Source organism: Crinia signifera, chromosome 2 (assembly GCF_055691185.1).
Source record: "Crinia signifera chromosome 2, ASM5569118v1, whole genome shotgun sequence".
NCBI lineage: Eukaryota > Metazoa > Chordata > Amphibia > Anura > Myobatrachidae > Crinia > Crinia signifera.
In genome coordinates this window covers 69657396-69671347 of record NC_139218.1, presented here as the reverse complement: position 1 = coordinate 69671347, position 13952 = coordinate 69657396, and the positions used below count along the sequence as shown (strand labels likewise).

The 13952-nt window shown below is 46.0% G+C and overlaps 1 pseudogene across 2 annotated transcripts; it reads right to left on the bottom strand.

Moving 5' to 3' along the window:
• Positions 1-3260: 3260 nt before the first annotated feature.
• Positions 3261-12889, bottom strand: LOC146058757 (gap junction delta-2 protein pseudogene; annotated as a pseudogene). 2 transcript variants are annotated; one of them, XR_014469939.1, is made up of 2 exons: positions 12760-12889; positions 3261-4424 (listed from the first exon to the last, which is right to left on the bottom strand). The product of XR_014469939.1 is annotated as a gap junction delta-2 protein pseudogene, transcript variant X1 (transcript). The 2 variants fall into 2 exon arrangements; XR_014469940.1 differs by lacking the exon at positions 12760-12889 and adding an exon at positions 11813-11909.
• Between the last annotated feature and the right edge of the window lie 1063 nt (positions 12890-13952).

The window sequence follows — 13952 nt, the reverse complement described above, 5'->3', positions numbered from 1 at the left end:
CATTAATGGACCGTATCAGACGCTGCCGGGACTCGGGTTTCGCCACTGGGGCTGCGGATGCCACAGATTATTATATCAGCACTCTACCGACCATACACATCACTGTGTTGCGTAGTGTAGTGGGTAGCTGCGCGCATCTTCATGCAGGAGACCCGTGTTGATTTTATTTATTAGTGTGTACACTATCTATAGAACAGTACAGCTTGCTGGACACAGCACAATAGTAGTAAAGTACTTTACTGTAGTACCCTGCCGTAATAACAACTCAGACGCAAAAGCGTCTCATTACTGGAACGTCTGTGCAACTGGGTCGCAAGAGCGTCCGTCAGAGACGCTCCTTCGTGTCAAACAAATGCAGCGCCTCTCCGCCCGCGTCAGCATGATCCTCTCCTTCAAAGAGACGGGATCATGCTCGTGCCGGCGGTGTGAGAGAGGCGGTGACTAGGCTTGCCAGGGACAATAAATTATTTACTGTAGTTCCTGCGCTTCATGCACGCGCTGCAGCACAAATTTTACGCATGCGCAAAGAGGTTTTCAAAAGTGACATCTGGTGGATGATCACTGGTATTGCACTCATCCGGAGACGCCACGGCGAATCGCCAAGCATTTAAAATGTATTGCGATGGCGGGCGCCGTGGCCAGCCATGGCCAGCTGGCGGAACTCTCGCCATAGGTAGCAAGGATGGGACCTACTCCATCTGTATATATATATATATATATATATATATATATATATATTACAATATACAATATCTCTTGTATATTGTAACCTAGAGTTTGCGCTAGGTTAAATTGGTCGCTCGATAACACTCGATCCCCTACTAGAGAGATCCAAACACCAATATCCAAAACAATAGTATTATATAGCGCCCTATGAAATTTTTTCAGGATACTTCCTGTCTTTCCTTAGCTTTATAGTACCATAATCGACATAAAACGTTTTGAAAAATATAACACATTTATTTAAAACAATTAAAACAATTAAATAAATCAGACTTTTTCTTGGAGTAGGTTTTTGTGACAATGTTGTATTCCTTTTTGGATTATGGATCACAACGGATACCCGACGCGTTTCGTCTCTTTGTAAAACTTCATCAGGGGTGACTATTTTTAGTGTAACAGATCTTTAAGGGTCTTTTACATCAAAAAACTTTTTATCAGATTTTGATTTTGATATCAACTGGTCCGATTGTGGGCCCAAGCTTTAGGCTGTAATAGTTGCTTGAAGGCTACCTCTATTTTATTTTTATTTCTCTTCTGGTTTTAAGGGTACCCATTAATAGGTGGACTGTAATCACGTCTCCTAATATAGTTTTTAAGGTGTAATTCCATGTAGATGAAGCTAGGGGGTGAACTAAACCAATGAATATAAATTCCTCTTGTGACTCACAGGAGTAAAGATTCGGTCCAAGGCGACCTTGCTGGCTCCTGAAGGTGTGTACTCTCCTGTGTCTAAGTACACACACAGAGAGAGAGAGAGAGAGAGAGGTCTCTAGTGGAGTAGATCTCAGTTGTTATGACCTGATGTCTTGAAAAAGGTCTGATCTTCAGACCGAAACGTTGACAACCTTCAATATGCTACAATAAATTTGTGAATTTTCTACATTGCAAATTGGTGAGTGACCTCCTTCGTTCTCTATGTTTGGTATTTTTTTCCTTTGGAGTTGAGCACAATCTGGATGGACATTGAGAGAGAGAGAGAGAGAGAGAGTATGGTCGGCACTCTGTGCAAATAAATCAATTCCAACTTGCGCGGTGCCCTCCGGTAATAACGAATATAGCAGGAACAATGGCGGCACTCGCTGTCAATTGAAGTGCTGACTCCACAGAGCACAGACACAGTTTTATATAACGTTTCGGTTTATTTAACCGTCTTCAGATATATATATATATATATATATCAATACACTGTCTCCATACACATATACATACACAAACAAACATACAATACATATATACAGCCATACATACCCCTCTGTCATACATACATATATACCGCCCCAAACCCAGATCAAAGAGCATCTTACCATTGGCCTGCTGCTGCCACTGGCTCGTGATGGGGCTGATTGGAATTCCACTGCTGCTGGCAGGGAGGCGCTGCTCCCTGTTTCTTCTGCCGGGTCAGCAGCACTGCTGCCCTGGCATTGATGCTAATGAGTGCTGAGGTGGAGAGGATGGGTGTGGAGGAACAGTTGGGCAGGCATCTTCTGCCTTAATGCGCTCTGTACAGACCAGGCCTTGGTCAGCTCTTTATACCCTGCCTAGAAATACTCTTATCTGGTCCAACAAAAAGCATATCTTGAAAGTTTCACAGATGGAGAATGTGTCCGATACATTGGGAGTTCTCAAATGTCTTTGTTATATTTTATACTGTATTACATTCTGTTATTATATTTAATTTATAGATAGACATTTGACATATTTCCTTTAACTGTTAATAAAAATACATCAGTATTGTCTAATTTTTATAAGCAGATGACTGATGTGGTAGACTTGCAGGAGACACACTTTTCCTTACCAGTTTTCCATGACCATAGGTACCCCATGAGTTATTAGCTAATTGTTCATTTTAACAAAAGTAATTTGCTCTTCTCTTTATCTTTACTATATCCTCTAGTCTAATTCTGATATTATTAAGTGGAAGATAAGGATGGTCTTTTTCTTATTATATCTAGCCTCCTTGTGTAGAAGTAAGTCACTATTGTGTCGAATCAGGTTTCGTTTTCCAGGAGAGTGTGTTAAGATATACAGAGGCCAATTTATAGTATCTGGGAATCTTAATTTATTTCTCTATCGTAAATTGGATTGATCCCAAAAGCTTCCCATTTCTACTTTCTTATGGGCAGCTCCCTAGACGTTTGCTACCTTTACCTTCTGTACCTATATATGATATTTGGGTGCATTGAATTCAACAGGATGGAATTATTCCTACTTTTCCCGAGTCCTTAAATTGTGAATGCATTTATTTAATTGTCTCTGACAAATGTATAATGCAGCATTCCCGAGCTTTGTCAATTTACTCATCATACGGTTCAACCATGTTCCTCTACTGTGTACATGGGATCTTCTTAGAACTTCTTCCTTGCCCCTGGAGACCTTCTTCCCATATTCTCCCCACTTTCTCTCTGCGCTAAAAGCTAAACAGTCCTTAGACAATTTTTCAAAAGTTTGTAATATAATTGAGTGAAAAGTGCTGTAAAATACCAACCTGGGATTGAAAAACACTTTACTTCCAAGAAAGTTTAATTTATAGACTCATATGTACATACACAAATAGCCATACACCAAACATTTGGCAAAATGATCTTAATAATTTTATGACATTACTGTGATTTGACTTTTTCACAGCCAGGACTTCTTCATTTTGTTTATTTTAGCTAAGTTACCCTGCTTAAGGTCTGGACTCTTCCTTGAGGTAGTATCATTATAATCTTCACTTGTGAAGGATATAGTATTTGCTGGTGTTGTAGGCAAGAAGCTTATTTTCTCTGGGGACAAACTTGACGATGTCTTTAGAACAAACCTTTCTTGTATAGTGTCTTTTAAATGAATTAGTAGATTATTCTGCTCAGGGTAAAGCACCATGGGTCTCTTCTTCTTCCTGCTCTTAAATTCACAACAAGTGTTACAGGCAACTGCTAAAATCCGAAATACATACAACCACCCCAAGTAATGCAACTCAACAATGTTCAGAATAAAACACCCAAGACCAACTCCAAACATAAAGTTAAGGAAGACTGTCTTCTCAGTAGCCCTGGAGACAAAACAATCAGTTTTGGTGGGACAAGGGTAGCTGTGACATTGGAAAAGATGAGGAACTTCAAAACCGTAAAGATAGTATTGACCAACCAAGAATGCCATCTCCATGATTGACCTGAGAACCACATGAACAATGTAAATAATGTGCATCTTATCAAACACCGGGATGGGCCCTCGGCTAGGATCAGAAGCGAGTTTTGGCTTTAACCTTTCTCCTTTCCTAGAAATATCTTTGACTTCTTCCTGTTCGTCTGCATCCGGGCTTTTACTGCTCTTCGGTAGATGTTCACTAATTGATAAGCTCTGAATAAGTTCCAGGACATATGCCCTTTCTAGTTCAGTCTTCTCATCTTTGGCAATTTTGTGCAGGACATAGATTATGTAAAAAATGGAAGGTGTTGAGACCAAGACTATTTGGAAGATCCAGAATCTAAAATGTGAGACAGGGGCAAAGCTATCATAACATACATTGTTGCAACCTGGCTGAAGGGTATTACAAGTGAACTTAGACTGTTCATCTCCATACATAGCATCTCCCACAAGGGTTACCAGGAGAATTCGAAAAATGAGGAGCATTGTCAGCCATATTTTTCCAATAACAGTTGAGTGATTCTGGACCTCTGTTAGAAGACGTCCCAAAATCGACCAGTCACCCATTTCTGAATCTACATTGTAAAAATAAAGAAACAATAATTAAAGATTTGTACAACAGGAAAAAGTTTGGTCTAGAAAGCAGTTAGAAATTAAAGAACGAGGTTCTATCCTTCTGGTATATACTTTGTAGAGCTAGTTTTTCCCTATTAAACTATTAACATGCCTACATTGAGTCAGTGCAATTGAAAACCGATTATATCACTCCGATGTTGTGGGTGTCATACCCTATGTATACAACTCCTCTTGCTTGCTGTTAAATGGATGTGCTTTATAGAGCACTTGCCACTGGAGCAGCACATAAGAGATTTTTTGTTTAAATAAGGTCCTGTTAGCTATGCTCTCTATCAGAGAGCGTAAACTAGCCAATGAATGTAGGCCATCATGTGGCTAGTTTAGATTTAAGGTACTTATATGTTAGTTGAGCGCCCACTATAGTTAGTTTCGCTCATACCCCCACTATCCATGTCGGCATGGAGTTGATTTCATATAGTGTGGCGAGCGCAGCGAGCCACTGAGCCCGAAGCGTGGCAAGCCTCACGAGGGGACACGGAAAACTAACCAAATAGCTTAGTGGGCTTTTTGTACTAGATCTCATCTCATCTGATCTCATTGCAAAACCGATATGCAATGAGATGTGATATTGTATACAATATTGTATACAATAATTGTAACGTGTATGGGCACCTTTAGGCCAGGGGGGGAAAGGGTTAGGTTTACACATTAGAGGAAGATACAGGGTTAGAGAGTGTAACAGGGTAAGGGTTAGGTTGCAGGGAGGGAGGGTTTGGGCTAGGCATTTTGAAGGAAGTTTATGGTAAGAATGTGGGGTGGTAGAGTTAGGTTTAGGTGGCAGGGGATGGGGCTTAGGCACTAGCAGGGAGAGTTTGGGGTAGGCTGTGGGGAGGGTTAGGCTGCGGAGAGGGAGGGTTAGGGTTAAGGGAAGGCAAGTATACTCACAAGACTACTGTCAGAGTAACCTATATTGGGATGCCGGCATCAGTATTCAGACTGTCGACATCTCCACCACCAGTCATCTGTATGCCACTAAAATATGTATTCCTTTTTTTGTCTTTTCCCTTTGAACCTAGCGATTGCAGGGCCGTCTTTCACATTGGGCTTAATGGGCAGTTGCCCAGGGGCCCAAGGATAGTAGGGGCCCACCACAATGGAGAAGATGGCACTGTCCTAGGGAAAGGCGGCAGGCGGTGTGTAGCGGGGATCCTGGCAGCGGCGGGTGGAGGGGACACAGGCAGCGGGTGAAGTGTGCAGGGGACCCGGGCAGCGGCGGCGTGTGCAGGGGACCCGGGCAGCGGGAGGCGTGTGCAGGGGACCCAGGCAGCAGGCGAAGTGTGCAGGGGACCTGGGCAGCGGGCGGCGTGTGCAGGGGACCCGGGCAGCGGGCGGCATGTGCAGGGGACCCGGGCAGTGGGCGGTGAGTGCAGGGGACCCGGGCAGCAGCGTGTGGCAGGGTCCGTCCAGGAAGCGGAGACCTTGATGTAGTGCTGTCTGCCGCCGGCCAGGAAGCGCTGCTGTGCTGATTTTGAAAAGACTGGCCATATGCTGATTGGCCGGACGCTCAGCCAATCAGCGCCCAGCCATTCTTTCCAAAATCTGCAGCGCTTCCCGCTTTCCCGCTTCAAAAAGCACTACATCAAGGTCTGAGTTGGACGGACCTTTCCACCCACCGCTGCCCGGATCCCCACCACCCGCTGCTGCTGCACATAGGTGAGGGGAGGGGGTTTGTGAGGGGAGGGGGGTTATGAGGGGAGGGGGGCCCTCAAATTATTTTGCCCAGGGGCCCATTATATTCTTAAGACGCCCCTGAGCGATTGTGCTCCAAAAGGTACTTTCCCCATCCTTGTTGGCAGCAGAATCCTTATGCTGTGTACACACGGTGAGATTTGACATTAGATTTTGACTATATAGTCAAAATCACATGCAGATCGAATGCAGATCGCACAGGTTTTTTAGCTTGCGATCTTGATGCGCGCTCCCGTGACAGCACACGGGAAGGGGGGGGGGGGGGGAGAAGCGAGCCACTGAGCCCGAAGCGTGGCAAGCCTCACGAGGGGACACGGAAAACTAACCAAATAGCTTAGTGGGCAAACGGTACTCTTTACCTAGCACGGCGACCATCGCGGTCATCGCGGGCATTGAATGCACTATAAAATCGGGTGCGACGCGACCGACGCGATGCCCGCGATTTCCCATAGGGACCAATGTTAAATTTCTCAATTGACCCGATTTTACTGTTCAATGCCTCAATTGACACGATTTTTCCATAGGAAACAATGTTAAATGGCCCACAGAGGCCAAATAGCCACCCTGAAGTGTGAAATGGCCCCCCCAATTGTTAACGCCACCCCACGATCAACGTGAACCCGAAGCGTGGCGAGCACAGCGAGCCCGCGAGGGGCGGCGGTACGCGTCCTACGACCTTTTCATACCCCCACTATCCACGTCGGCTTGGAGTTGAGAACAGAATAGTGTGGCGAGCGCAGCGAGCCACCGAGCCCGAAGCGTGGCGAGCGGACGAGGATACCTGTGAAGCCCGCGAAGGGACGCGTTTACCTGTGAAGGTATCCACGTCCCCTCGCGGGGCTCGCTGCGCTCGCCACGCTTCGGGCTCGGTGGCTCGCTGCGCTCGCCACACTATTCTATTCTCAACTCCACGCCGACGTGGATAGTGGGGGTATGAAAAGGTCGTAGGACGCGTACCGCCGCCCCTCGCGGGCTCTCTGCGCTCGCCACGCTTCGGGTTGACGTTGATCGTGGGGTGGCGTTAACAATTGTGGGGGCCATTTCACACTTCAGGGTGGCTATTTGGCCTCTGTGGGCCATTAAACATTGTTTCCTATGGAAAAATCGTGTCAATTGAGGCCAGAGCCGGCCTTAGGCATAGGCCAACTAGGCAATTGCCTAGGGCATTTGGAATGCCTTGGGGCATCAGCAGCTTATGCTGATTAAAATGATATGCAGCATGCCTATCTGTGTGTGAGTGAGGCTGTATCTGCATATGAAATAGTGTATTCATGGAAATTACTGTAACATAGCATTCCGTATGCAGGTACAGCCACAGTCGCACACAGAATATAGGCATGCTGCATATCATTTTACTCATCAGAAGCTCCTTGTGTGTGCTGGTCATAACATTGAAAATAAGATGAATTTTCAGCTAAAAAGGCACCGAATGGGTGCGCTGGTTCTATTTAAAATATTGCGGGTAGGGACACCAAAATGATGACTGCTATGATGAGGGTTGATGGTGCTGGGAAAGGGGAGCAGGGTCAGAGATGGAACTAGTGGCGGTGCTAGGGGGCAACAGTCAAAATCTTGCCTAGGGCGTCATTTAGGCTAGGGCCGGCTCTGATTGAGGCATTGAACAGTAAAATTGGGTCAATTGAGAAATTTAACATTGTTCCCTATGGGAAATCGCGGGCATCGCGTCGGTCGTGTCGCACCTGATTTTTAGTGCATTCAATGGCCGCGATGCCCGCGATTTTTTTACCTGCGATGCCCACGATCAAAATCGTGGGCGCCGTGCTAGGTAAAGAGTACCGGGCAAACAACTAACATATAAGTACCAGATTTAAAAATAGGAACTAACTATCTACATTGGTGGGCATATATTTTACACTAGAAATTTTCAGCAGAGCAAGTGGAGAAGGTAGACTCAGAAAACATGATTTAGGGGACTATTTATATTTGGGTGTATATTTATTTGTGTATATCCTCCAGAAATGTGTACGCATGTGTCTGTATATGAGTGTGATTCGATATATGCTGAAATAGGGATGCGGAAAAGACGGGATGCCGTCAGTTAGAATTCCGATGTTGGGCTCCTGACTTGAGGCCAGAAGATCAGCGTGTTAGTATAAAGGTGCCCATACACGTTACAATTATTGTATACAATATTGGGTACTTGTGGATTATCACGGCTCCCATCGCATGCCATCGCATGCCATATATAGTGGCATGCGATGGGATGCGATTTTTGCAGTTTTTTCACGGGTGTTTTACAAAATCGCATGCAATCGCATCGCATGTGATTTTTAACAGAAAATCATCCAAATGTATTGAAATTATTATGAAACATGTTCAATGGCCCCCAAATGGCATTTTTAGGCTGTACCACCCCCACTATCAACGCGAACCCAAAGTGTGGCAAGCGCTGCGAGCCCGCGAGGGGCGGCGGTACGCGTCCGACGACCTTTTCATACCCCCACTATCCGCGTCGGCGTGGAGTTGAGAACAGAAAGTTTGGCTCGCTGCGCTTGCCACCGAGCCCGAAGCGTGGCGAGCGCAGTGCGCTCGCCACGCTTCGGGCTCGGTGGCTCGCTGCGCTCGCCACACTTTCTATTCTCAACTCCATGCCGACGTGGATAGTGGGGGTATGAAAATGTCGTAGGACGCGTACCGCCGCCCCTCGCGTGATCGCTACGCTCGCCACGCTTCGGGTTCGCGTTGATAGTGGGGGTGGTACAGCCTCAAAAATGCCATTTGGGGGCCATTGAACATGTTTCATACTTATTTCAATACATTTGGATGCTTTTCTGTTAAAAATCGCATGCGATCGCATTTTTTCATGTACGATGGCCATCGTGGGAGCCGTGATACTCCACAAGTACCCAATATTGTAAACAATATCGCATCTCATAGCAAATCGGTTTTGCGATGAGATCAGATGAGATGAGATCTAGTACAAAAAGTATGTGCTGCACATCCTTTTTGTACTAGATCTCATCTCATCTGATCTCATTGCAAAACCGATATGCAATGAGATGTGATATTGTATACAATATTGTATACAATAATTGTAACGTGTATGGGCACCTTTAGGCCAGGGGGGGAAAGGGTTAGGTTTACACATTAGAGGAAGATACAGGGTTAGAGAGTGTAACAGGGTAAGGGTTAGGTTGCAGGGAGGGAGGGTTTGGGCTAGGCATTTTGAAGGAAGTTTATGGTAAGAATGTGGGGTGGTAGAGTTAAGTTTAGGTGGCAGGGGATGGGGCTTAGGCACTAGCAGGGAGAGTTTGGGGTAGGCTGTGGGGAGGGTTAGGCTGCGGAGAGGGAGGGTTAGGGTTAAGGGAAGGCAAGTATACTCACAAGACTACTGTCAGAGTAACCTATATTGGGATGCCGGCATCAGTATTCAGACTGTCGACATCTCCACCACCAGTCATCTGTATGCCACTAAAATATGTATTCCTTTTTTTGTCTTTTCCCTTTGAACCTAGCGATTGCAGGGCCGTCTTTCACATTGGGCTTAATGGGCAGTTGCCCAGGGGCCCAAGGATAGTAGGGGCCCACCACAATGGAGAAGATGGCACTGTCCTAGGGAAAGGCGGCAGGCGGTGTGTAGCGGGGATCCTGGCAGCGGCGGGTGGAGGGGACACAGGCAGCGGGCGAAGTGTGCTGGGGGGAGAGGGGGTAACAGGTTACCGCCTCGTGTAGGGGGCGCAATAGATATGGGATGCTTTGCCAAGCTGCAGTGTGGGTAGGGGGTAGTCAGCCTCCTTTTGGATACAGAAAAACACAAGGGGGTACACTGCGCTATGAATAAACGGTAATAAACAAATGTGTGCCAAGGATAAAAAAGGTAATAAATTTTAATTAAAAAAACATATAAGAGAACATATGGTGTGACATATAAATGTGGGTGAATTCACCAAGTAAAATCAATAAGGGGGTGTTAAAAATTGTCCAGTGAATACGGTACCGTATTAATATAGCCACTGATGAGTAGGTCCGTTCCTAGATTGTCTCCTTATAGGTAGCTGGGTCTTGATGTGACCAAAGGTCCAGAGACACCCGCGGTAGGAATAGGTATGGAGTGGTATTCTCCTATTTAGAATAAATGACCTCCGTTCGGGTTCAGTCCTGGGTGGGCCCTTTTCTTAGGGTCCCCAGTTGGTATCCGTGATGTTTTTGGGATAATAAATAAGGAGACTGGTCCGGATCAAAGCAATAGTAGGTGGCAAGGTCCAAAACTGGATAGGAAGCACCCTCTTAGTTCACCGGGCGAAGTGTGCAGGGGACCCGGGCAGCGGCGGCGTGTGCAGGGGACCCGGGCAGCGGGAGGCGTGTGCAGGGGACCCAGGCAGCAGGCGAAGTGTGCAGGGGACCTGGGCAGCGGGCGGCGTGTGCAGGGGACCCGGGCAGCGGGCGGCGTGTGCAGGGGACCCGGGCAGTGGGCGGTGAGTGCAGGGGACCCGGGCAGCAGCGTGTGGCAGGGTCCGTCCAGGAAGCGGAGACCTTGATGTAGTGCTGTCTGCCGCCGGCCAGGAAGCGCTGCTGTGCTGATTTTGAAAAGACTGGCCATATGCTGATTGGCCGGACGCTCAGCCAATCAGCGCCCAGCCATTCTTTCCAAAATCTGCAGCACTTCCCGCTTTCCCGCTTCAAAAAGCACTACATCAAGGTCTGAGTTGGACGGACCTTTCCACCCACCGCTGCCCGGATCCCCACCACCCGCTGCTGCTGCACATAGGTGAGGGGAGGGGGTTTGTGAGGGGAGGGGGGTTATGAGGGGAGGGGGGCCCTCAAATTATTTTGCCCAGGGGCCCATTATATTCTTAAGACGGCCCTGAGCGATTGTGCTCCAAAAGGTACTTTCCCCATCCTTGTTGGCAGCAGAATCCTTATGCTGTGTACACACGGTGAGATTTGACATTAGATTTTGACTATATAGTCAAAATCACATGCAGATCGAATGCAGATCGCACAGGTTTTTTAGCTTGCGATCTTGATGCGCGCTCCCGTGACAGCACACGGGAAGGGGGGGGGGGGGAGAAGGTGCAGCCGAGCAGAGGGAGCCGGGCAGTGCTGAAGCTAGCTGATTTCAGTGATCAGCTCAGTGGCACTCCCCGGCGCTAAGCAGTGGCAATTCCGGGAATTTACTGGGCTTGCCAGTCTGGGCTCTGAAGCATAGCCCGGTAATTCTCGGGACTACCACTGAAGGGATTAATATCAGTCTGTTAGCGTTAACATTACTACTTAAGCGCATTTAGAAATGTGAATAATAATAAAGGCAAGAGCCCGTACCTGAAAGATTTTAGACCTCTTGACTTTAGTATCTGGTCTAGAAAGTTGTAGCTAGCTCCTGGCATTGACAATCTGCTAATCTCTTTTATACAAATATGTATGACAGGCAATGAAAGTCTTTATATATTGATTTTTATTTTATTCTATATTGTAAAAGATGTTTAATGTTGGCCACGGAGCTCTATTGCCAGGCTCAGAGCTCAATGTGTCCATGTTATAGGGTCCATCTATCCAATGCTCAGGCTAATCAGGTGGATCGATTCCAGAATTATTGGACCCTATTTGAATAGTTGGATTGTGACCACACGCACAAAGTACAATAGTGAAGGTCTTCCAACTGCCTCTGCCAACGTACCTGGTAATGATTTGATTGATTGCAACTTTGACCATGCAAAAGCTGGGATATCACGTTAATTGTCTGATATATCCCGCATTGTGCTGTTAAAATATTTGGTACTTGTGGAGTATCACGGCTCCCATCGTATGGCATCATATGCTATATGTAGTGGCATACGATGGCATACGATGCGATGCGATGTTTTACCGATTTTTGACCATTTTTGCTCAAAAATCGTTTGCCATCGCATGGCATCGTATGCCATATGTAGTGGCATACGATGGCATACGATGCAATACGATGTTTTACCGATTTTTGAGCATTTTAGCTCAAAAATCGTATGCGATCGCATCGGATGCCATACGCGTCCTACGACCTTTTCATACCCCCACTATCCACGTCGGCGAGAGATAATTAGCTTTGGGTGGGGTTTTACACCTGCCTCACCTGCAGTGCACATGGTTTTGTCCATCTAAGAAATATTTTGTCAGAAAGATTGAACTAGAATAAGGGCCACAGTTCCTGCTGGAGCCTGCTGAAAAATAGCCCTGATTATATACATATATATTCTGTACACAAAATGTACAAACTAATTCCAGTAGTGAAGGGGTTAAAGCGGATGTTTAAACATAAGGATAAATGATATATTAGGATGATCACAGTGCCCAGATATACAGTAAGTACTGTATGGTTGCAAGTACTCAATTAAATAAACTGCACCCAGTAAACATAATCATGAAATATCCTACATGTGTGTGACAGCCAGGGGTAACTATATAGGAGTAATACAGTAATAGTATTTCAGAAACTGTACTTCAGTCCTTACGGTACTTCATTCCTCTTACAGTAACATGTGCAGTGAGCATTACATGGGCTGCTCATGTTTCCTACCTGTTACTGTATGTTGCTTTATGCAGCAGAAGGAACAATAGAGTTTGGAGGACAGAAACAAACTACTAACTTACCTTATTATGTGTGACCTGTTGAATAGGAGGCAGGAGGGTCTCACAGGTGACAGTCACATCGTATAGATCCAGGTTAGATCAGTCTGGGTCTGCTGGAATATCCCCCGGGCCGCTGTTGAGAGAATAGGCTGACAACACATATCCAAATTGTTTAGCACACACGCTCATTGTACACCATAGGAGGACAAAAAAGGTTTAATTTACAGTGAGTGACAAAGACACAAGTGTGACGTGGGGTCATTCCCTCTTTTGCTGGTATTCAGCAACTCAGCACAACAGAATGTGCTGGAAAGAGGGCAAAGAGAAGGAGTGGACGGGTTATTTGCCTCAGACATGTATATCCAAAGAGCAGGTATTACCCTGTCTGCTGCATGGGATCAATGCAGGTCACACTCACACAAACACACACACACACACACCTACCTCAGATATTTAGTAGAAGAACTTTATTGGCTATTTGTGCTATAATTACCAGTTATTTATATAGTGCGCACACATTCTGCAGCACCACTACTGTTGGTCATTAACATCAGTCCCTGCTCAAACTTACCCCCCTCCCCCCCTCATCACCCCAAATAGATAGATACCTAGAGAGAGGGCAAATAAGATAGGGGGAGAGAAAGAGAGGAGGAGAATGAGAGAGTTAGGGAATGATAAGAAAGAGAGAAACAAGAGTGTCAGAGAGAAATCATATATGGGAGAGAGCCCCCCCCCCCCATTATGCGCAATAATAGGGGTTGTGGCCAGCACCTAATGATGTGGGGGCGTGACCAGTGTTCTGTTTGGGTGGTCTGCTCATGGGTGTGTCTCTATTTGTGTAAATACTTTCAACTAATTATATATGCCTGGAAAAGCCAGGGGGCTGGCATAGGAAAAATGCAGGGAAATATATTGACGGGTGCCCTCCAAAGGTGCTCCCGCAGGACGCCAATGTCCTAAGTCATAAAAAAAATACTGAAAGACAAAACTTGGTAGACAACATTTCAGCACCTTTTATGTGGTCACCTAAGTTTACCACACCATATATCCGTTATACAAATCATACAACACAATAGTTACCCCCCTATACTGTACTTGCCTCTTACACATTATGCCACATGGAATGAGCCAAAATTCACACCGACTGAGCCAAACTTTACACTATGGCACATGGATTGAGTCAAAATTCATGTTATGCCACACAGATTGAGCCA